At 42.3% G+C, this 24355-nt stretch overlaps 1 pseudogene; it reads right to left on the bottom strand.

Annotated features, from left to right (window-relative positions):
• Positions 1-18364: 18364 nt before the first annotated feature.
• LOC143540190 (uncharacterized) lies at positions 18365-22782 on the bottom strand (annotated as a pseudogene).
• Positions 22783-24355: the final 1573 nt, after the last annotated feature.

The following is a 24355-nucleotide window of genomic DNA, read 5'->3' as shown; positions in this document are numbered from 1 at the left end:
AAAGATAGATTGTTTCGTAAGGCAAAACCATTAAGATATCCGCTTTGAGAATGTATAGTAAAATAACGTTTTTGACAAAACATACTTTTTAAACTTTTGAAAAGTTAGTTGGCATTTTGAAATTTAAGAAGAGTAACACCCAAATCTGTCTAGATAGCCACTTTTTTTTCCAACCCCTTTGATTTTATGAAAAATAACAATCTTGTAAGATCGATCTCAACAAATGAATTTAGAATTAAGTGGATGGAGTTAAAACTACGAAAAACTTTTTAAGCTATGTGAGTTCAAACTCGACTCAAAATCTAATAGAGACAGAAACCGAAATGCAACATATGAAGTTTGCGGATAGAGTTGGGTTAGGCATGCATGTATTAGGCCTTGCACTAACAACATTTCAACCATTAGGTTGGTGAGGCAATGCAGATGCGATGATTTTTTGAAGGTCAAAACACAAGACTTTTGGCTTGCAGAAAGGCAACATCGATCGACGATGGTCGGTTTAGTTCTAGTAGCAGAACCACAATCCACAACCACCCCAACTTTTAGGCAAACCTTAATTCTATCCCTAAGAAAAAATAAGATAACCCAATAGACATTCAAACTTAAAAACGAATAACAAATAAATGAATACCAAATAATAATAAATAAACAAATAAATCTAAACTTGGAATAAAAATAAATTCAAAGGCACATTCGAATAAAAGTAGATTCAAAGGTTTTAAATTTTACTACAAATTAAGCATCTTCTTTTCTTTCCATTCTTAATTCCCTTAATTTGTTTCATACCTTTAAGCATATATCTGTAGGTGGAACAAGACTCTCCAAGTACTCCACACAGCAGACCTTATAGTAGGAAAGTGGAATGTTGAGCTCTTTACACAATTTTTTCTTCGGGTCGTAGATTATAAGATTCGATGAGCGGCTTTTCATGAGAATTCTTCCACCGCCCAAAATACAAAGTGGTCTCCTTATTGGCGATTCCAGTGAATACATTTTAGACCATTTGTTAGGTGTCTTCATAACCCACAATTTAAAGAAGGATATTACACAAAGGCATCCATTCATCGAACCCAAACAAATTGGATACTTAAATGGTATATTCATTTTTGAAAGTACCATGCTGTTTACGTCGAGGACGATCAGTGCGCTCTTATTAAATTCAATCCAATACAAAAATCCATTTAAAAAGTGACCTGCACCATCATAGGCCATGCTGACCACAATTTTGTTTTTTGACGTGCTCAATGAACTCCACAAACTCTCTTTAAAATTAAAGACATCACAAACTCTAAAATGATGTCTAAACTTAACGAGCTTTAGGACATCCGAGTTCACACCATGGCCTAATCCAAATGCACCTGAGGCACAAACACTAGACGGGCATGGAAGTTCGTCGAACGCACATGTGAATGGATTGTAGAGGATCAGATTATGAGAATAGTACAAAACGACAATCCCATTGAATGTTCCCACAACTTGGGGATGTGTAGATATTCCAAATAGGTTTTCTAAAGGATAGCAACGAGTGACTACAGAATTTGGCACGTCGTCAACTGGCACGTTGTCGTCTATGAGATGCAAAGTTTTGTCTAGAGGGAGAAAGATGGTTTTACGGGATCTAAACTTCATAAAGTTTGGTTCGGAAACCATGTGATTCCATCGTGTCGATACACACCTGAATCGTAGTAAGGGCTTGGCCGGAAGCCGAGCAAGTATATTCCAGACAATGTCATCATGTATGAAATCAGCCATCAAGTCGATCTATCTTCAAGCAAAGGAAACCCATATATAAATAATTAACCAAGCAACTTGGAAAACTAATAATAATAATAATAATAATAATTGAAGAAACGTGGATCTACTCGCTGGTAATAGATCTACTTTCCTCGGGTGTGATGATGCTATTTCACCGGTGAACTTCTGGATTGCGAGCTCCTTGACCTACAAAACAAACAACACCGTAAACTTACCCCTCAGAAAGGGACAGAGGGGTCCTCTTTGGGGTAACCCTCCGGTGTGAGAATAAGAGTTTGTAGGAGGATATGATATAAATCTGAATATGTAACAGCTTAGTACAGCTTAGTATTGCTTGATAGTATATATGTAATAACTTATATAATACTGTGTACTGTTTGCTGTGTAAGTGAGTAATATATTGTGTGTTGTATTGTGATATCTGTTGTACCTCTTCTTGCAGAAATGGTGTGGTATTTATAGTGCTAGGGTTTTCCCATGATTGGGCTCAGATTCTGTTAGGGCCCTTTGGGCCTCCTCATGTTATCTTGCGCCACGTGTCCTTGGGACAGCTGGTACTTTTTTGATGATTATCCTCTGACTCAGGTATTTTACCTGACCCATGTGCAGTCACATGGGAGCACATGGGTTGCGCTGAGCTGTCCATCTATCATTGGTAGCTGTCAACATCAGCACATTCTTATCCGTTAGAAAGCATCTTCTGGAAAGTTGCTGACGAGTACCATCAAGGTTGTCCTTATCCTAATTTGGATAAGGACGAGGTTGATTATGTACACGTGTGATGCGCGCCCACCCTGAGGGTGCGCAAAGTCTTCTCTTTATTCTCACGCGCAGATGTTTCATGCGCAAGCATGTAATACGCGTCGCGCGTGGATGCGCCACGCACAGATGCGTCATGCGCAACTGTTATGTGCGTGGGCACGTGATATGCTTCGCGCGAGGATGCGTCACGCGCGGTGATATGCATAAGCATATATGACGCGTGGGCATGTAATATGCGCGAGCATGTGATGCGCGAGCATATGTGATGCTTGATCATATGAGGAATGCGTAAGCATGTGATGCTTGAGCATTTATGATATGCGCTTGTGCGCATAGGTCTTTGGCTTTTGTGCCTTCATAATATATTGGCTTCAAGTGCCTTGTCTATATCTCGTGGGTTGACCCGCCTCGCTCGATGTTGAGGCGGGTACATACCTCTTCAAGCCCCCCAGTCTAATGTGTGTCTTACCTCGCGCGAGCGGGGTAAGATGGATGTTAGACTCTAATGGGTAGTGCTTTTGATTGGGTTTTGTCGTTTTCCCTTTGTGTCTCATCGCTGCGCGAAATCTTATCCATTTGGTTGAAACGAAGCGTCCAAGCACGTGATTGGCTATTGGTAACGTGCGCCGAAAACGCGTCAGAGCTTTTCGTATGCTCGAGGTGCTACAGTTGTCTTTCACATCTCTTCGCACAGCTGTCAGGACACGCGTCGCACTCACATTGGCTTGCACCTGCGAGTGGAGGCGTGTCACTGCTCCATGTCTGCTGCACGTCCTTTCGTGTCCCCTACAATAGCTGGCCAGGACACGTGTCGCGCCCGTGTTGTCTCGTGACTGCGAGTGGGGGCGCGTGACGTCCGAACAGTGCCAGAAGTTTCTCTCTCCTGGGCCTATAAAAGGGGACCCTTAGCAAAATTTTTTCTTCACTTTTCCATTCATCTTAATCAGAGCTTGTTTATTTGCAAATCCAATTTCCGACGAGCAGCCAACTTTTTCCGGCCACCCTATTTATCAGTTCCGGTATTGTATGTCTTTTAGTTCATACATTACTATTACCACATCCACCACTGGTTCTTCTGTTCCCTCGTTCACCTCTGTTGCTTCCCGGAGACGCCGTGTTAAATCAGTGGTGATGTCGACCCTAAAGCAGAAAGGCAAGGGCAAGAGAGTTGTTGAAACCACATCGGAGGAGGTAGGGAAGGGCAAGACTGTCAAGAGGTGGAATGAAATCCTCTGCAAATTGAAGCAGGCGGATCTTGACAGTTTTGTCTCGCTACAGGGCTTCCCTGCCTCGTTTGGCTGCGTGTTGCCTTTGGCCGGGCAAACGGCGGCGACCCCGCCTCCTGGGTATATTACCCTGTATACCCATTTTTTCACCCACTGCAACCTTCGTCTTCCGATGACGAGGTTTGTAGGCGCGGTGTTACAATTTTTTGGGATACACATATCCCAAGTCCATCCCTTTGGACTTGTGCGCATGACTCATTTTGAGTTCATGTGCAAATCACAGCGCGAGGAGCCCACCCCTCGTCGCTTTCAATATTTTTACAAGCCCAAGGTCCAGGATTCCTGGATCTCGTTTGTCCCTCGCAGCCAGAAAGTGAAGTGCAGCACCGTCTCCTTTAAGAGCCTTCATGACTGGTCTGAGAGGTTCTTTTACGTTAGGGCTGGCGTGATTCCCATCCGCATGGCTATGTGCGCTATTGATTCTGCGCCTGCGGATGCGGATGTGATCAAGAACCCAGTTGGCGCCTGGGTGAAGAAACTGACCGCCGAACCATCCCCCGCCAAGAAAATTTGTGAAGAGGCGCTGGTGGGGGTCGGCATGAGCCGGCGGTGGGCCGACAGCGCGGCGGAGCCCATTATCGAGGTGGACGGCTCGGGTAAGTTAGCTTATTTTTTATATTTGCGCGAAGATAATTTTGCCTTTGCTAATTGTTTATCTTACTTTGCGCAGCAACCAAAGAGTTCGTCCACGCCGCCTACGATGATCAGGTGATAGGCGGCTCCGTCCCGCTGGGCGCTGGGGAGGTCAGTTTCCCAGATCGCTTTGATGACTTGTTCATCCCTGTCGATCTGGAATTCGACTTTGACGGCGATGCTCCTGGTAAGCCTTTGTACTTGTGTTTTTTTTTTTTTCTTTTTCTCAAAACTTCACATTTGACTAACATATCCATTGCGCGCATTTGTAGATGCGCTGGAGAATTATGCGCTGGAGCTCGCAGAGGAGGAGGTGGAGGAAGAATAGCCCCAACTCAAGCGTAAGGCGAAAGGGGCATCTGGCGCAGGGGCCAGCAAGAAACAGAAGAAAGACGGCGCCCCTGCTGTTCATCCCCATGATCAAGCGAAGGGGTTCGGGAAAACTCGGGAGTTTACTTCCAAAGTGTCCCTCGCCTCTTTGCCTGTAAAAGTGGGCAGGCCGCCTGTGCACTTGAGGTATGGTGCCGCTGCCTCCTCCCATCGCGCGGCTGAAGGACAAGGCGATGCTGCGCCGGCGACAGGTATGTATTGCTCTAACCCTTGTAGTTATAAGCATGACTTTTCTTGAAATATTACTAAGTCTTTTTCTTGATTGAACATTTGCAGAGCCGGCGACGATAGCAGATCCGGCGCCGGAAGACACCGCGGCCGCGCCGGAGGTCGTTGTGAAGTCCCCAGCTCTACCCGCAAAGAAGGGTAGAATGGACTTCATGGCGATGTTCGATTCGCGCACGGAACTACGCCAAGGTATGTCTTCTGACTTTTTTTTTTTATTTGGGTTAAGTCATAACCGTTTTCCTTTGTTAATTTGTTAACAGGAGTTGTAGCAGAAATGCAAGCTGCTGTCAGCACTCCTGGCGCCGATGCCGGCGCCACTGGTTCCACTCCTGCTCCTGCTAGCGCTGGTAGTCCCCTTATTGGGATTACAAAGGAGCAGGAGGTTGAATTGCGCGCCGAGCTAGCGGCGTCGCAACCTCCCTCACCTCCTCCTGCGCGCAGCCCTCCCCGCGAGACTGGTGTAGAGCCTTCCAGATCGCAGGAGAAGAGGCCGATCGAAGAAGATGAGGATGAGGGGGCTCAAGTTGAAGCTTCCCTTGGAGGCCGCGCCAGCCCTACAGCGCCACAAGACGTTGCTGCGACGTCTTCTCGTGGGGCTGGCGCTGACTTTTCTGCTTCATCCCCGCAGGTATGTAAATGTAAATCTCCGTTGCGCGGACCTTCGTATAAGTGCTTTAGGACTTAGAAATTTTCTTCATTTTGCAGGAAGCCGAGCACGTCTATCACCCAAGATGGAACATTAATGAAGAGAGTTCTTTTCAAGACATGGGTGTGTGCGAGGACTTCTGGGCTCATGCCGTCCCTCCAACTGAAAGGAGATTCCAGGAGGGGCGCGCCCGCGCGGAGCTGCTCAACGACCATATTTTCGCTGGGTCGGCCTTCTTTGCCGTTTCCCAAGAGCTTCATCGCGATTATATCAAAGTGCGCGATGCTCTTGCGGAGGCCCAACAAGAGGCCAAGGTGGCTGCCTGGAACCTTTCAGATGCTCGCTCGCGAGCTGAGAAACTCCAGGCAGAGCTCAGCGAAAATAGAGCAAGTGCCAATAGCGCCTTCATCAAGCGCGGGCACGAGCTCCAAGCTGCGAGGGAGAAGCAGCAGCTGGCGGAGGCCGAAGTTGCCAAGTACTCGCGCCGAGTGCGGGTCTTGGAACAAGAGGCCGAGGCGCGTGACCAAGCGATTGTCCGATCGGTCACTGAGAAATCTTCGTTGGAAAGCGAAGTTGCGCGCCTCAGGGCAGAATTGGCGGCCGCGCAGGCCGATAAGGAAGAGGCTCTGGCGACGGCGGCATCTAGCCAGGAAGCACTAGATGCTGCGCAGGCGGAAAAGGAAGAAATATTGGCTGCGGCGGCGTCTGACAAGAAAGAGCTAAGAAAGGCTAGGAAGACTGTGGAGTTACTCAGCTCCCAGGTTCCCGCTCTCGAGACGTCCGTTGCAGAGCTTGCGCAGGATCGCCACTGGTTAGTGTCACAGGGTACGACTCGTTGCGCTTTCGCGATGAAATATTCTGACGAGTTCCAAGCCCTGGTGATGGACTGCAATGCCGCCGCCCGCTTGGTGGGCCGAGCTGAGGGTTTTTTGGATGGTTATGAATATGGTTCAACAAAGAAGAACCCATCCGAATATCCCTATCAGCGCGAGGTGGCCTGCGCGGACATGGCGGCGATGGGGGAGAAATACATGAATACTCCGATCCCCGTCCTAACGCAGGTAATGAACTCACAATGAGTTATACTTAGATTTTTTTTGTAAGTGTTTTGTAAACTTATACTTATGCATGTTGTTTGCAGATAGCCGCACTTGCTGACCAGCCCAACCTCGACGCGCTAAAGAAGTTGCTTGATGAGTGCGAGGGGGCTGGTGGCGGTGATGATGGCGCAGAAGGTGCTGCCCCCGCCAGCGGCTCTGGCGCGGCCAAAGAATCCGCTCCTGACACTATCATAATTGAAGACTCCAACGAAGATGATCAACTTGACTATGGTCAGTTTGGAGATGAGGAGCAGGCGGCGCCAGATGCTGAGGAAGATGATGGTGATGAAGAGGCTGAGGTCGACGTGGAGACTTGAGAAGCCCTTCATACTTTTTTTTTTTGTTTTTGTACTTGTAATTTGTAATCCTTCAGACTTTGTAAATTTCAAGTACTTATGAAATGAAATTTGTGTTTCCTTCATTTACATCTTGCGCGTTTTCATGCATCACTTTGTAGTCTTCATATACTTGTTTGATTAGATATAAGATATGCTTGCACACTAAAATAAGAACAAAGTTGTAAGGAATTTATCCATTTAACCATTGCCATATTTTGTAAGTGGTTCCGCAGTATCTTGTTTAGACTGACACGCGCGATGGCTTTTCATTACTCCACTTATGCGCGACATAATCGCGCGGAAGTATGAGTTTCGGCCATTACCTGTCAGCATGTGTTACTCAAATATCCATCATGACTCCGTGCGCGCCCTCGACCTGATACCTTAACAACTATATGTTAGCAAACTTTGCCTTAGTTGTTTTTCAGGAATTTTTATGATCGAGCTGCGCAGGATGTAGGATGAATGTTTTATGAGTGTTTTTGAGCTAAGGCTCATATGTTTGGGCTAAGGCCCTTAATGTTTTAGAGTTAAGACTCATTAACATGTTTTTGAGCTAAGGCTCATATTTTTGGGCTAAGGCCCTTAGCGTTTTAGAGTTAAGACTCATTAACGCGTTTGCGCATGTATGTTTTACTTCGTTTTATTTTGCCTTGATATCAATATAGTATTGTCATATTGCTCAAACAAATAAAGGGAAGTGCGAAACATGTATGCAAAGGTAAAAGAACACATTATTGAAGACAACGCGCACTATATTCAAAATGGCTCAAAGGCCTTGATTACAACTTGAATATTTACATGAAACACTTTCTAAGTTGCGCTGCGTTCCATGCGCGCGGAATCTTTTTTCCATTCAAATCTTTTAAAGTGTACGCGCCTTTCCCCAATTCTTCTGAAATTTGATAAGGTCCTTCCCAATTGGGAGACATCTTTCCTGGGGGAATCACGCGACTAGCTTCATTGTTTCGAAGGACGAAATCATTCTTCTTGAAGTGGCACTCTTTAACGCGCTGATTATAATATTTCTCCAGCTTTTTCTTGTACTTAGCCTCATTGATGATTGCCGTTTCTCTGCGCCCTTCAAGTAAGTTGAGATCTAACCTTCTTTCGCGCTCATTGTCAAACTTGCTCATCATGAGGACCCTATGGGACGGACATCCAATTTCCGCCGGGATCATGGCCTCTGTTCCATAAGTTAGGCTGAATGGGGACTCACCATTGCTAGTTTTGCTTAATGTCCTATGCGCCCATAGGACATTAGGTAGCTCTTCGACCCAAGAATGGGATTCTCCTTCTAACCTTTTCTTCAACCCGTTAAGCAAGCTTTGATTCGCGCGCTCCACTTGGCCATTCCCTTGAGGATGGTATACCGAAGTGAAGATTTGATTGATGCGCAGTTCTTTGAGCCAGTTTGATATCTTCCTGTCAGTAAATTGTTTGCCATTGTCGCTCACAATTTCCATAGGAAGGCCAAAGCGGCAAATGATGTGACTCCAAATGAACTGCTTCATCGCCTCCGCAGTGATTTTTGCTAGTGGCTTAGCTTCAACCCACTTTGTGAAGTAGTCTACTGCCACTACCAAAAATTTTACTCGCCCCTGCGCCTGCGGCAAGGGTCCCACAATGTCAATTGCCCACTTGTGGAAAGGCCAGGCGGAAGTCACTGGGATCAAGTTGTTTTTTGGCCGCATGGTGTTTGGCGCGTAGCTTTGACATGCTTTGCACTTTTGAATTTCATTGAGCGCGTCCAAGTACATGCCTGGCCAATAGTAGCCTGCGCTCATTGCCTTAGCAACCACCATGCGCGGTCCTGCGTGAATTCCACAGATCCCCTCGTGAATCTCCCTAATCACATAGCTTGCTTCTTCAGCATCCAGGCACTTCATGAGCGGTCCCAGATAAGAACGCCGATACAGTGTATCATCAAGTAGCTCATAATTCTGGGACTTGTGCCTTATCTTCCTCGCCTGCGCGCGATCGTCCGGTAACTTTCCTTCCCTTAGAAATTCCAGAATTGGAGTTATCCAAGATGAAGGTGTTGTTTGAGTTACAAGGACAGATCGTGTTTGCACTGATGGGCTGCTCATCACTTCCACCCTGACATCTTTGCCAAAGTGATCAAAGTTAGTTGATGCCATCTTGCTCAGCGCATCAGCGGATTTGTTTTCGCTGCGCGGAATGTGAATGATTCTGAAGAAGTCAAACTGTTCAATGAGCATCTTTGCCTGCTCTAGATATAGAGGCATGGTGTTCTCCTTGGCATCGTAAAGGCCATTGACCTGTGCTGCTACCAAGTAAGAATCAACATGGGCCTCTAGCCTTTTGACTCCAAATTTTCGCGCAATGCGCAGACCAGCCAGCAGGGCTTCGTACTCAGCTTCATTGTTGGTACTCTTAAAGTCCAACTTGATAGCATAAGTATACTCATGGTCCTCAGGGTCCACCAGTTTAAGGCCTGCGCCAGACCCTTCGTTGTTGGAGGCTCCATCAGTGAATAGCCTCCAAACATCTGTTTCATCATCTGCTCGCGGAGGGTCTACCTCGCGCTGAGCCTCTTCAATCTTCTCTTCCGGGATTTCCGCGATGAAATCCGCCAACACTTGACCCTTTATTGCTGGACGAGGCTTATAGGTGATCGTATGCTCACCTAATTCCAGCGCCCATTTTGTCAGCCTTCCAGAGAGCGCGGGGCGTCGCAAGACTTGCTGGATGTTGTAACTAGTTAATACTTCAATGGGATGACCATTGAAATACCTACTGAGCTTGCGCGACGCGTGTGTTAGCGATAAAACTAACTTCTCCATGATGGAGTAACGCGTTTCAGGGTCTGTTAGCACCCGACTTACATAGTATATTGGCGTTTGGATCCCCTTACGATCCACCAATAATACTGCGCCAATGGCGCGCTCTCCAGCTGACAAATACAATGTTAGGGTTTCGCCAGGAAGCGGAGCTGTGAGCGCAGGCAGCTTTATCAGGCATTCTTTAATCTCTTTGAAAGCCTGCTCAGCCTCAGGCGTCCACTTAAACTGACTCTTCTTCAAACAATTTCTCAGAGTGTTCACGAATGGAGTAGATTTGCTGGCGTGGTTCGCTAAGAACCTGTTGATTGACACCAATCTACCATTCAGCTTCTGAACCTCTTTCATGGTGGATGGCGAAGGCATGTCAAGGATGGCTTCCACCTTTTCAGGGTTCACCTTGAAACCATCCTTGGTGACCATTACACCAAGGAATTTTCCCTCTTCCGCGCCGAAAGTACACTTGCTCGGGTTGAGTTTCATGTTCACTTCCGTTAGGCGCTGAAGAGTTTCCTCAATGTCTTTGAGCATTTGCTTTTCTTCCCTACTCTTGATCACCAAATCATCAACGTAGACCTCTAGATTCCTTCCGATTTGCTCATTGAACACTGAATCCATGAGCCTCTGATAGGTAGCACCTGCATTCTTTAGGCCAAAGGGCATTTTTGTGTAACAGAAAACACCCTTGTCAGTCCTAAAGGCAGTCTTGTCCTCATCTTGTGGTGCCATTTGAATCTGGTGGTAGCCTTTGTAGGCATCCAGGAAACACTTGAGTTTAAATGGCGCCACGGAGTCTACCTTTGCGTCGATGTTTGGGAGAGGGTAACAGTCTTTTGGACATGCTTTGTTGAGATCCTTGAAGTCAATGCACATTCGCCACGACCCGTTGCTTTTCTTTACCATCACAGGATTGGCTACCCATGTCTGGTATCGGATCGGGCGGATGATGTTTGCGCGCAGTAAGTCCTCAACTTGCTCATTCATGGCCTTCGCCTTCTCATCCCCCATGATTCTCTTCTTTTGCGCAATTGGCTCTACCGACTTAAATGTGTTGAGAGAATGTTGCGCCAAGTCTCGCGGTACCCCTGTCATATCGGAGTGTTGCCACGCGAAGACCGGCGTGAACTTTGTAAGTAGCTTTTTCAATCTCAACCTTGTATCATCTGAAATGGTAGCGCCAATTGTGACTGTCTGCTCTGGGAACTTTGGGTTCAAAATCCACTTCTCTGGCGCGTTGTCCGCCATTGGAAGCTTCATTCTCCCTTCCCGCGGCGTGTTTGTCACTGCGCACAAATGATCGCGGTAAACAAACGTTACACCTGTGGGAGTGGGAAACCCCAATGCACCGTGCGCCGGCGACGGTATGGCATTAAACTGGGCGATCGTTCCCCTGCCCAAGATCATATTGTGGCATGATGTGGTGGGCAAGACCAAGAAGTTGACCACTTCGGCGCGCTTGTGTTCATCATCCCCCATGGTCAATTCAAACTGTATTTGGCCCAAGGGATGGATGATTTCATTGGAAACACCGCAGATTGGGGCGTTCACAATCTCAAGCCGCGCTTGGTCTGCCGGATCCAATTTTCTGAAACATTGCTCATACATGATGTCAGATTCACTTCCAGTGTCCACCAGGACTTTTGACACTTCATAATGAGCAATGTGGGTGGTTATGACGAGAGGACTGCTGATCGAAGGGCCTCCCTTGATTCTTGGGAAAACGACTTGTTGTTCGCGCCAATCCCCGTGGATTTGCGCGCCTCTTTTCTTCGACGTCTGCCCTTGTCGTCCTCCCTCAGCCACACAAATTCGCTTGTACTTCTTGTGGGCAGGGGCTCCTTCTGGTTGCTCATCTTCAATTCTTGGATTTTTCACCAAGTGAGCCAACCTGCCCGACTTCACATCTTTCTCGATCGCATCCTTTAGATGATGGCATGCGTCGGTGTTGTGGCCCGGGGACTTGTGGAACTCACAGTATTTGCCACTGTTTTGCGGCCCCTTGTAATGGAGTGGCTTCGGGCTTTTGAATTGGACGTTCTCAGTACTTAACACCTGCGAAGGTGTTTTAGTAAGAGGAGTCCATATTCGTGGTAGAGGTCGACTAGGATCTCTACCGCCCTCTCTTCTATCGCCCTCCCCGCGACCACGGTTGTCCTTTGGGGGCTGGGGCAAGCTTGGTTGCGCCTGCTTTTCCGCGGGGGAAGAGCTGGTGTGTTGCAACCTAGACCACACAGAGGTCTGCTTACCCCGCTTCTCATTACTGCGCGGCACCTCCACCTGGTGGCCCCTTTCGCGCGCTCGATCTTGCGCGATCTGTTTTTCGCTTCGCGCAAAGACCCGCGAAGCCTCCATCAGTTTAGCCCAGGTGGTGGGCATGCCATCTCTGCTTACCAGGGCCCGGCGGAGCTGATCACTGCGCGCGCCTTGTATAAAGGCCACGCGCAAGAGTTGTTCGGTGATCCCCCCAATTGCCAGAGATTCCTGGTTGAAGCGAGTGATGTAATCCTCAAGCGACTCATCATTCCTGCGTACGCAGTGCATGATGTCATCGGGATCGCGTGTGTGCCGGCGTTGTTGGATAAAATGAGCTTGGAACTTCTCCAACAGCTCCTCGAACCCATCAATTTGTCCAGTGGGCAAACTTTCGAACCAGACACGCGCCGCGCCCGTAAGGCAGCGGGCAAACATGTGACACCACGTTGGCATCGTCCAACTCTCTAGGTTTCCTGTGTTGTAGAAACCTTGCAAGAAGTCGTCCGGGTCTGTGGTGCCATCATATTTGCCCAGACCACTTGGCATCTTAGTCTTGTGCTGGATGGGGGCCTTGGCGATGCGCTCAGTGAACTTCGAGTGCTTTACCAAAATGGCCGGCCTGTATGGAGTAGTCACATCCACTTGCCCCCTTACTGGCGGGCTGTATGGTGTGTACAGGTCCAGATCAGTTTTTGCTCCGAGTGACGCGTTTTCATGCGCTCGGAGCTGTGATCCCCCCGCATGAGTGTCCCGTGTTTTCCTCATGCTGTGAGCCTCGTCATCACTGAACTCGTTGTGTTCAGTGTGAGCAGAGTGGCCATCTTCCGGTGCACGAGCCCTTCTCGTTGTGCCCTGGTTGGTTTGCTTGTCGAAAGCAAGCCGTTGGGTCAGATCGGCCAGTTTCTTGTTCTTGACCTTTTCAGCATACTTCTCCAAAAGACGTCTTTGCTCGTTTATGAGCCAGTCTTCTGGGTCAGTAATATCTTCTTCCGGACCCATAGGTCCCTTTTGTTTTGCACCGGAAAGATGCTGAAATGTGAGATCGTCTGGAGGAGTTTCAGTCTGTCCGTGAGGCGTTGTGATGAAGGGATAGTTACTGGTGGCGCGCGCAGAATCGCGCGGCACCCCCAGGTACTGTTGCCCCTCATTAACTTCCTCACGTTCAATATCCTCCAGAACTCGATTGTTGCGACCACCAGAAGCCATAGTGAACTTTTTAGAAAATTGGTGAAATTTTTGTGCCGTTGTAACAGGTGATGGCGCCAATGAAGAAACGTGGATCTACTCGCTGGTAATAGATCTACTTTCCTCGGGTGTGATGATGCTATTTCACCGGTGAACTTCTGGATTGCGAGCTCCTTGACCTACAAAACAAACAACACCGTAAACTTACCCCTCAGAAAGGGACAGAGGGGTCCTCTTTGGGGTAACCCTTCGGTGTGAGAATAAGAGTTTGTAGGAGGATATGATATAAATCTGAATATGTAACAGCTTAGTACAGCTTAGTATTGCTTGATAGTATATATGTAATAACTTATATAATACTGTGTACTGTTTGCTGTGTAAGTGAGTAATATATTGTGTGTTGTATTGTGATATCTGTTGTACCTCTTCTTGCAGAAATGGTGTGGTATTTATAGTGCTAGGGTTTTCCCATGATTGGGCTCAGATTCTGTTAGGGCCCTTTGGGCCTCCTCCTGTTATCTTGCGCCACGTGTCCTTGGGACAGCTGGTACTTTTTTGATGATTATCCTCTGACTCAGGTATTTTACCTGACCCATGTGCAGTCACATGGGAGCACATGGGTTGCGCTGAGCTGTCCATCTATCATTGGTAGCTGTCAACATCAGCACATTCTTATCCGTTAGAAAGCATCTTCTGGAAGGTTGCTGACGAGTACCATCAAGGTTGTCCTTATCCTAATTTGGATAAGGACGAGGTTGATTATGTACACGTGTGATGCGCGCCCACCCTGAGGGTGCGCAAAGTCTTCTCTTTATTCTCACGCGCAGATGTTTCATGCGCAGATGTGATATGCGCAAGCATGTAATACGCGTCGCGCGTGGATGCGCCACGCACAGATGCGTCATGCGCAACTGTTATGTGCGTGGGCACGTGATATGCTTCGCGCGAGGATGCGTCAGGCGCGGTGATATGCATAAGCATATATGACGCGTGGGCATGTAATATGCGCGAGCATGTGATGCGCGAGCATATGTGATGCTTGATCATATGAGGAATGCGTAAGCATGTGATGCTTGAGCATTTATGATATGCGCTTGTGCGCATAGGTCTTTGGCTTTTGTGCCTTCATAATATATTGGCTTCAAGTGCCTTGTCTATATCTCGTGGGTTGACCCGCCTCGCTCGATGTTGAGGCGGGTACATACCTCTTCAATAATAATAATAATAATAATAAAGTAGTATTCGGTTACCAGCTGCAGTTTCTTAACGAAGAGGTTGCAAGCAAGAGAGGTGGACGTGTCGTATAATTGATTAAAAACCTTTAGTTTATATATATTCGTAATAATGCAATGCGTCGGTAGGGTTTGTTATCTTGACCAGGATCTCAGCAAATTAATAGAGGATAACTTACAAAAATATATACAACTATTATATACTATTAATAATACATATTCAATAGCAACTTTTATCGGAGCTTCATAAATTTATTTCTTTCTTTCTTTCTGTTTTTAAAAGCCCAAGGGTATACTTTAACACCTGCGACGTTAAAACTGAGTTGGCAATAGAGCTGTCATTTTTACCCGAAAAAATCCGTACCCGAACCGACGTAATTCGGGTTGTTTCTCGAGTTTGATTATAAGTTTCGGGTCAACCCGAAAAACCCGAATAAACTTTTAGTTTTGAAATTAAATATACTTTTAGATATAATAGGCTTAGTCTTGGTCATTAAAGTTATCAAAATCTGGGCCCAATTAACTGCGTGAATCGATTATTTATTGTTAATTTATGTTTTCCGTTTAATCTACTAGCAACCGTAATCGAAGAAACAAATCACGTCCGGATACCAATTAAACAAATAAATGAATACCAATTAAATATCTCCTAACTTGTAGGACTCGATCACTTCTGCCTTCAAACCTTGAGGTTTGTATTGCATCATCTTAATTTGACGGTACCCATGTCAAAGGGAAAAATAGATTCGATCTTCTTTTCTTTCCATTGCTTAATTCCCTTAATTTGTTTCGTGCCTTTAAGCATATATCTGAAGGTGAAACAAGACTCTCCAAGTACTCCACGCAGCCGGCCGTATAGTAGGAAAGTGAAATGTTGAGCTCTTTACACAATTTTTTCCTCGGGTCATAGATTATAAGATTCGATGAGCGGCTCTCCGTGAGAATTCTTCTACTACCCAAAATACAAAGTGGTCTCTTCATTGGCACTTTAGATAAAAAAAACATTTTAGACCATTTGTTACGTGTCTTCATAAACCACATTTTAAAGTGGGTTATTACACAAAGGCATCCATCCATTCATATTACCCAAACAATATGGATACTTAAATGGTATATTCATTTTTAAAAGTACCATGCTGTTTACATTGAGGACGATCAGCACGTTTTTATTAAATTCAATACAATACAATACAATACAAAAATCTATTTAAAAAGTGACCCGCACCATGATAGGTCATGCTGACCACACAAATAATAATTTAAGAATCAATTTTATATTATATAAACAGAGGTAATTTCTTTAGGGCGAAATAGAGTAAAATGGGGTAAAGTAGATGATGTGATAAAGGATAGATCCTTTTGTGCTTTCAACATGAAAACGTGTCGGGACCAATTTGCACGTTTCGTGATTCAAAAAGGGCTTTACCTGTTGGCTAGGTATTTTCGGTGTAATTTGATTGGGCTTTACATGGGTTCTTGATAAATAAAAAAACTTTTAACATTTCATGAAATTAAAGGGCCCTATCATTGAAACCGAAATAGCCCAATAGGCCATAACACGGTACTCCACGTCTTAAAATCCTAGCCGTCTACGTATTTCACACGTTTACCTGGCATCATTTAAGCGCCCATCATGACGTCATAATTGAATACGATTTCTTTTTCCGCTCAAACCACAAATTTAGTTTAGCTAGAGTAAACAAAGTATTGTTGTTTAAAAGCCATGTAGTCGATATCGCCAATATATCAGTGATATATCGGTTATCGGTCCCTTGGCGATATATAAGTCCGAATATCGGTTCAGAATATCAGTACCGATAATATCAACGATATTGACCGATATTTAACCTATATTGGACTAATATTTGACCGATATATCACTGATATTTCCGATATCAATGTTTTAACTCTTAATTATCAACTTTTAGTGTTCAATGTTATTGTTTTAAGTCTTAATCAATTCTTAGTTGCTAAGATTATAAGTGTTTTGCAATTTGCAAAAGGTTAATTTCTTAATGGTAGGAGACTATACAGAATTATTGTTGTTAAATTGCTATATATATGAATTTTACATGATGTTAAATTTACCGATATCCCACCAATATCTCACTGCGATAACCGATATCTCAGATATTGGTCCTCGACTGATATCCGATATTTTTTTCGCATTAACTGCTTAGTTTAAAAGTAGAGTTTTAACAACCAGAACCAAAATTGAAACTTTGCTTCTACACTAGGCTAGCAACCCAGCTATATTGTTTTAACATAGCTTCTCTTGCTTGAATATAAATGCCAATTCCAACTTCTTGAATATAAATGCCAAGTGTTTGTTTTAAGATTAGCAGTAACCTTTTATCAGGTACAATAAATGATTGTAAATCAAGATCCATTGGGTAAGGGTTAATACACTCTTATCGGTTTTTCAAAATTGGAAGGATTTCTGAATTCCAATTCCGTCTCTTGTCGAACCGAGCACACCTATTCTGTGAGTCCATTTTAGTGAAAAGGGGAAAAGAAAGTGAGAAGAATTAGGGGGAAAAAAAGGTGTTCCTGAGGGTTTTTTTTAAGGTAGGAAACAAAAAGAAAGGAAATAATTTAGATGAAAAATTGACCCTTATCTCAATCTTCCAAAATCGGAAAGAATTGGATAGAAAGAAAAGCGGAGAAAGTGTTATCAAACTCAAATTACAAAGTTACCTTTGGGTCCTCGTTTTTTCTTGTAAACGCATCAGGTATTCTTAATTTAGTTTCTACCTTTTATATTGATATTTCTATTATGATTGCCTTAAACCTAATTTTATTTGGTCACCAATGATCACCTAACTTCATACTGACAGTAGCACTAGCAGGAAACATAATGGCAACGCAATATCTGTAAGAACCATGTTTAACTTTCAGAGTCAGTGAAACCTCTAAAGGTTCACCTAAACATTTTCTCACCTAAACATCAAGCGTCAACGAAAGCAGAACCACCGCCTGTGACTACATTGCCGCCGTAAACCATCGCCTGCCCCCAAGCCAGCCGTAACAACAGAGGCCTTTGAATGGCCACTAGCAATGACCGCATACGTCGGTCATAAAACCCCTAAATTTTGCAGCGATGGGCTCGTGGAGGTGGTGCCCTAATCAAACGGAGCGATTCTATCGTAGGCGAAGGTTGTGGCCATGGTAGTGGATTCAAACCGTCAGGGGCCGACAACGATGAGAAGAGAATGGCAGAAAAATGGAAAAGGTTATACGGTCGAAGAAGAAAAACAACGCACCGACAACACCAACACCTTGCAATACATAGTTGTAAAACATACTTAGGGGTGGGGGGGTGGGGGTGGGGGTGGAGCACATTTTGGGAGGAAAACGTTACCACTACGTGTGGTTTAAGAATTTAAACTCATAACTTCACACTTGTAAAGGGAGCACTGGTGTACCATGGGTTTATGATAATTATAGCCAACAGCCACAACTATTAACAGTTTAATAAGCAGTGAATTAGAAGAGCTCAACTATTAACAGTCTAACAAGCATTTGGAAGGTTTGTTAAACTTGTTTCTAGGGTTAGTGAATCGAACCTTCATGAGCCAAGTAAAGTAACCATCATGAGTTAGTTTAACGACTTTCAACAAATTACATAATCATATTAACTACATCACGTTTCAACTTAATATACAGCTTAAGATGAAGAATATAAAATTTGACCCAACATAAACAGCAATATAACCAAAAACTCAAGTATGCGAAAATTATGATACTTGAATTTCAAAATTGCATTTTGGAACGCAAAAACAGAAATGGGTGTGCATTGATTTCTGCACATCTTACTCCATTTCTTTTTCTGGTCCAAAATACATGGTACAACAAGCTGAAACAAAAACAAGTAAACATCCAACAACTTTACCGAATGACAGAGCCACTCGCAATGAACCCATGCCCCATAGCTGGTATAATGCAACCTGAAACCAACATGTTATCATATAAATCAATCCTCAATATTATGAAAATAAACATAGTCGTGTAACTTATAAACAAAAACTGAATTCATATAAACAACAAATGACGTTACCTCAAGGTATTGAATATTTGCAACTTTGCTGGTTTTCTCAAGCTGAAGCCCACGTGCCAGAAATAACTGCAGCAGAATATTATATTTCTTTCAGATTTATTTTTAACTCGCGAATGAGCACAATGATAAACTGAACATAGATCTTTAGTGTGTAGATATTGTATGTTACCTCAGCAAAAAATGCCAATATGCTGAGAAAAATCATAAGAACAAACGAATAAAAGCTAGGCAGCACAAATTCCTGAAAGAAAATATTAAATGCATACGTTAAATGGCAGTAAAAAATAGAATATGAAACGCACACATACGTGCGTTAACAAATTACAGTCTTACTAGGGTGGTTAGCATGCACATTGCCACTGCAGTAGTAGAGAGTAGACCAAATCAAAATATAGTACCCCTGAAACAAAATGAAAATTTAAAAAAATATAGATTTAACTTGGTAAAATAATACTGACAAACAGTAAAATGAGAAGCCATACTTACACAGGTTGTTCGGAAGCCTTAGCTGCAGCCCTTAGAAAGCAAAAACTAACTCCACCAGCCAATGATGACACTAAACCAATCAAAACTGCAAAAACATGCACCCCTTGACCTAATTTAGGTTCCACTGATACCCCTGCACAGAATATATAAACACATATGATAATACAAAAGCTGTTAAAAGACCTATAATATTGATTCCTTTCGATTATTAACTCATTTCTGTACCTTCTATGCTGGTAGGTGATCCAGGTAGAAAGAGCACCCCAAAGAAACTGAAAGCAATACCTGAAGAACAGATATTGGTAAGCCGTAAGTATTAAACATAATCAAATGTTTCATAATTACAGATGTTATTGTACCTGCTATGTCTGTTATTTTTAAATTCTCATGTAAAATGAAGCATGCTGCAACTGAGGCCATAAACGGAGTTGTAAAGCTTAATATCATAGCTTGAGACATAGGTAGTCTCTGAATACTGCAAAGATAAGTTTCACCATAAAATTAAGGGACAAAATGAAGGATGTAATCTTGATTTCATATGTGAAACGGGTCAAGTCTTTGAGATAATCCGATAAGAATGTTACCGAAGGGAAGCATGGCTAGAATTGCTGATTATGGACTTATGAGTTAAGATAATTATCAGTATCTAGTATTTACACTTTTAGTCTTATTGGGTTTTATTAGTTGTTAAACAGTTAAGAATAGTGATTAGGAACTTGTTGCTTATCATTAGAAGTTTGAGTTAGGATAGGTTTGGGTATCAATAGAGGGTTAAAACATCTTTGTAAAGTGTGGTTTTCGATCAATAACAACATAGTAGTTGACCTAGAGTGAGGTCAGAAAACCAGTTGTTTGTCAGTGATACTCGATCCAATTAGTTTCCAACAGATGTATTCAACAAATGCTTAAACGCATGTTTGGAACAACCTTAGGCAACAGCAAGGCAAATATAATATTAGAATCTCCATGAGAAGTTAATAGCCACTACAAAAAGCATATAAAGTAAATGGCATTTAATTCGATAACGCAGTTTAACTGGTAAACAATGTTGCAAAAAAAACAATTGTGTTTCAGAATAAATCATTAATAGTTGGAGAAGCACTTAATAAAGCATGATGTGCTTATCCGGTTATCCTTGAAAAGAGTATAAGAATTTAAAACGTAAGAAAATTAACATACGTTATTTTTCTCACAGAAGAATGCAATTTACTCCCTCTTTTAGTTTATGGTTAAATTTGCATTATACCATATACATGAGTGGAAAAAACAAATGGCTTCTTCTTGGTAGTCATATGGGTACTGTTAAAGGTTTTACTATACTGAAGCAGACCAAATCACTAACAATGGTTTAGACAAAAAAAAAAAAAAAAACTGGGCCGAACCACTTAGGCTTCAGAATATGGCAAACCAAATATGCTGAATTGGTTGGGTCGACCAGACCGGCCAAAATAGGTCATGATTTGGACCACTTCTTTATTTCAAGTTTGTTTGTTTGTGTAGAAAACACATAATAATCTGAATTTTGTAATTACAATGGAGGAGAAACCCTCAATATACAGGAACTAAACCCTATGCAAACTTATAACGGGCTCATTGGCAAAAGACAACAAAAACTAAATAATGACAGTTTGTAACAACTATCAACTTTTTTCTAAAAATAAAGATGGTATATGAATATAATGCATCTACACAATGCATATTCCAAACAAAAATATTAATAACAAGTTAAAGCATCCGGTTCTAAGTTCCAAACCATTGGCTGAACCATTAAACCGGTTTTTCAAAACATAAACCGTGGATTGAACCGCATAAACCTCAAACCAGCTGAACCGACTGATTTGCTTTGGTTTGGTCTGACTTGGCTAGCAACTATGCCCTTATATCCACTCAGATAAACTCACAACTAGCTACATAAGAGAAAAAAAAAACTAGAAGTTTGATTTGATTTGCAAAAAATCCAGAAAACATCAACGGCAAGATACTAAAAAATGACTCTATCACAAAACTGATAACAAAGAGCGTACAAATGTAGAAATTTAACCAAACGCATATAGATATCAGATTTGAATGTGAACCATAAATGCCAAAAAGCATGAATGATCTGATACTAAGAGCACAAATTCGTAGCGCAAGCAGTTATTCACAAGCATAAGGGTTAATAATTCAACTGCAGATGGTTCAGAAGGAAGACTTACCAGTAAATGAAAGCTAACAAAGATACACATCCAGTAACAGCCCTTGAAGCTAAAAGATTCCTAACATTTGCAGGTCCAAATATTGGTTCTCCGCTTCTTCTTAACCACATAAACGATAATATTGAAATAATTACACATCTTGTAAATGCTACCTCAAATAGAGGAAGTGATTGAGCTGCCTTTACATAAAAATACACAATTATTGTCATTCTAGTAACTTAGTAAAGGTCAATGTTCAAATACACCAGGAAATTACTAACCAGAGAACACATCCAGAAGAACTTCCATGATACAGTAAATTGAAGACGATGATGCCATACACAACAATCCAGAATACCTAGATCCATTCCATAACCAACTAACAAACTGTGTTAAAGGGTGACGTCTCTGCTTCAATCAATCTTGCAAGTTGTTCCTGTTTTAGCCACATAAACAATCCAAATATTGGTTCTCCGCTTCTTCTTAACCACATAAACGATAATATTGAAATAATTACACATCTTGTAAATGCTACCTCAAATAGAGGAAGTGATTGAGCTGCCATTACATAAAAATACACAATTATTGTCATTCTAGTAACTTCGTAAAGGTCAATGTTCAAATACACCAGGAAATTACTAACCAGAGAACACATCCAGAAGAACTTCCATGATACAGTAAATCGAAGACGATGATGCCATACACAACAATCCAGAATACCTAGATCCATTCCATAACCAACTAACAAACTGTGTTAAAGGGTGACGTCTCTGCTTCAATCAATCTTGCAAGTTGTTCCTGTTTTAGCCACAATTGGTTAGTTAAGGTATCAACAAAACACCAAAGCGAATAATCATGTTTCTTTTCTTTTATGTTTTGCTATTGTTTTCCAATACAAGCTTCCGACTCTCTACAGCTCTGACAACGGTGAGCAATAACTGAACCGTTAACCAAAACCAAACCTAGATTAACCGAAAACCAAATCAACCGAAAATCAGTTATCATTTTTGTCTTGTGTACCCTCGGTTAACCAAAATTAGCAGAACCGAAACGAGCAAGTCATATTTTCATATGATTCTAGTTTTTATACCTCCAATTCATAATTCATGCATCTCATGTTTTAAACCTCAATTTCATGTAGTTAGAAATCCACTTCGTGTATGTATACCTCATTTTCATGTATTTCTAAGCAAATATATTAGCCCAACCGAACCAAAAACCGACAAACTAAGCAAATAAACCAAAAAGGTTAATCAAAAATCAATTAATCAGCAAAACAGATTAACCGATGACTTCGGTGGTTTCGGTTTAGGCTAATAACCGAAGTGCAGTATTTAGAGTTTTGTACCATCGGTTAACCAAAATTAGCCTAGCCGGAACGAACCGGTCATATTTTGATATATTTCTAGTTTTTATACCTCCAAATCATGTATCTCATGTTTTATACCTCCATTTCATGTAACTCTAAGCAAATATATAAGCCCAACCGAACCGAAAACCGACAAACTAACCAAATACACCGGACGGATTAATCAAAAATCGACTGATCAACAAAACAGATTAACCGATGACTCCGGTTTCAGTTTTGGCTAATAACCGAAGTGCACACCCTGTCTACCTATAGTATTTAGAGTTTTAGTATCGAATGTGAAATAGCATAATTAAGTCTTCTATCATCTTACAAACTAGTACAAATATACTGGACAGATTAATCAAAAATCAATTGATCAACAAAACAGATTAACCAATGACTCCGGTTTCGGTTTAGGCTAATAACCGAAGTGCACACTCCTACGGCTGCTACCTATATTATAGAGTTTTAGTATCGAATATAATAGCACAATTAAGTCTTCTATCATCTTACAAACTAGTACAAATAAACTAGGGTTTGTGGAGCGAATACCTTGCTGGATTTACAGAGACGGTGAATATGTTGATTTTAGGCTTATTATCTGATTGAACCAATAGAGGCGTTATCTGATCCTCTGAAGCCGAACCGGAAGCTTCGGTTGATGCGACTAATTCGACGATATGAGAACGCTTGGTAATGTGTACGTTTAGGTTCGTTCGACCGGCTACTTCTGTCTACGTCCGGCTGGTTATGTTTGTTTATTAGAATTTTACTATTACTATTTTTGTTATATATTTATTTATTTATTACTCTTACTATTTTTCATATAATTATGTTTATGAGTACTATGTTAAGCTTTTTTTTAGGTATTATATGGTGTACTTATGGATTTTAAGGTAATTTTGTGTTAATTTATTGATTATTATTCTCAAATTAATATATATTCGTTTGTGTCTGTTAGTGATAGGTTACAACAGTTTGTGTCTGTTAGTGTTCACTCGCGCGCTATTTTTGATAAACTAACACGGTTAAACACAAACAAACTCAATTCCTTAATGTACAATAAGTATAGTGTTCATGGACTGTTCGTTTGTCCGATAAAAGCGTAATAAACAAACACGAACAAAGTCTCATCCGTTTCGTTTACATCCCTATTTATTACAAAGGCTTTTAGCAAGATGAAAAAACTAATTCCAATAGGATACATGCATCTTTGATTCTTCATGCATTGATAGATTGTTAAAAAACAAAAAAATTCATTATGATACATGTCAAATTGTCAATACCAAGAATATGAACTTAATCCACCTATAATATGTTACTTTTTTTTAGAAAGTACAATTCTTACATCAAAATATCAAAATATCAAAATGTAACCAAATTGTCGCCTACTCCGAAGCCTCAAATACATCGCCGACCACTGGCAAATCCTATCTTCTGAACGCATCAGGTATTCTTAATTTAGTTTCTACCTTTTATACTGATATTGCGGTACTCTATTACAAAAGGGTTAATTAATACTATTGTAGAAATTAAATTAGGTAACTATGCAATTCAATACAGCATTTTTCTTTACTTTAATGCTTGTTATGGAGTAATTGATACTAAAGCTATCGAAATCACTTTATCAAACCGTATGAAAATCAAAAGACATCAATGCCCTTTAATTGCATTA

Source organism: Bidens hawaiensis, unplaced genomic scaffold, assembly GCF_021521415.1.
Source record: "Bidens hawaiensis isolate Kalapana, Puna unplaced genomic scaffold, B.hawaiensis_p1.1 tig00012182_1, whole genome shotgun sequence".
Taxonomy (NCBI): Eukaryota; Viridiplantae; Streptophyta; class Magnoliopsida; order Asterales; family Asteraceae; genus Bidens; species Bidens hawaiensis.
The sequence above is the reverse complement of the archived record's forward strand: the minus strand, read 5'-3'. Positions and strand labels throughout refer to the sequence as shown.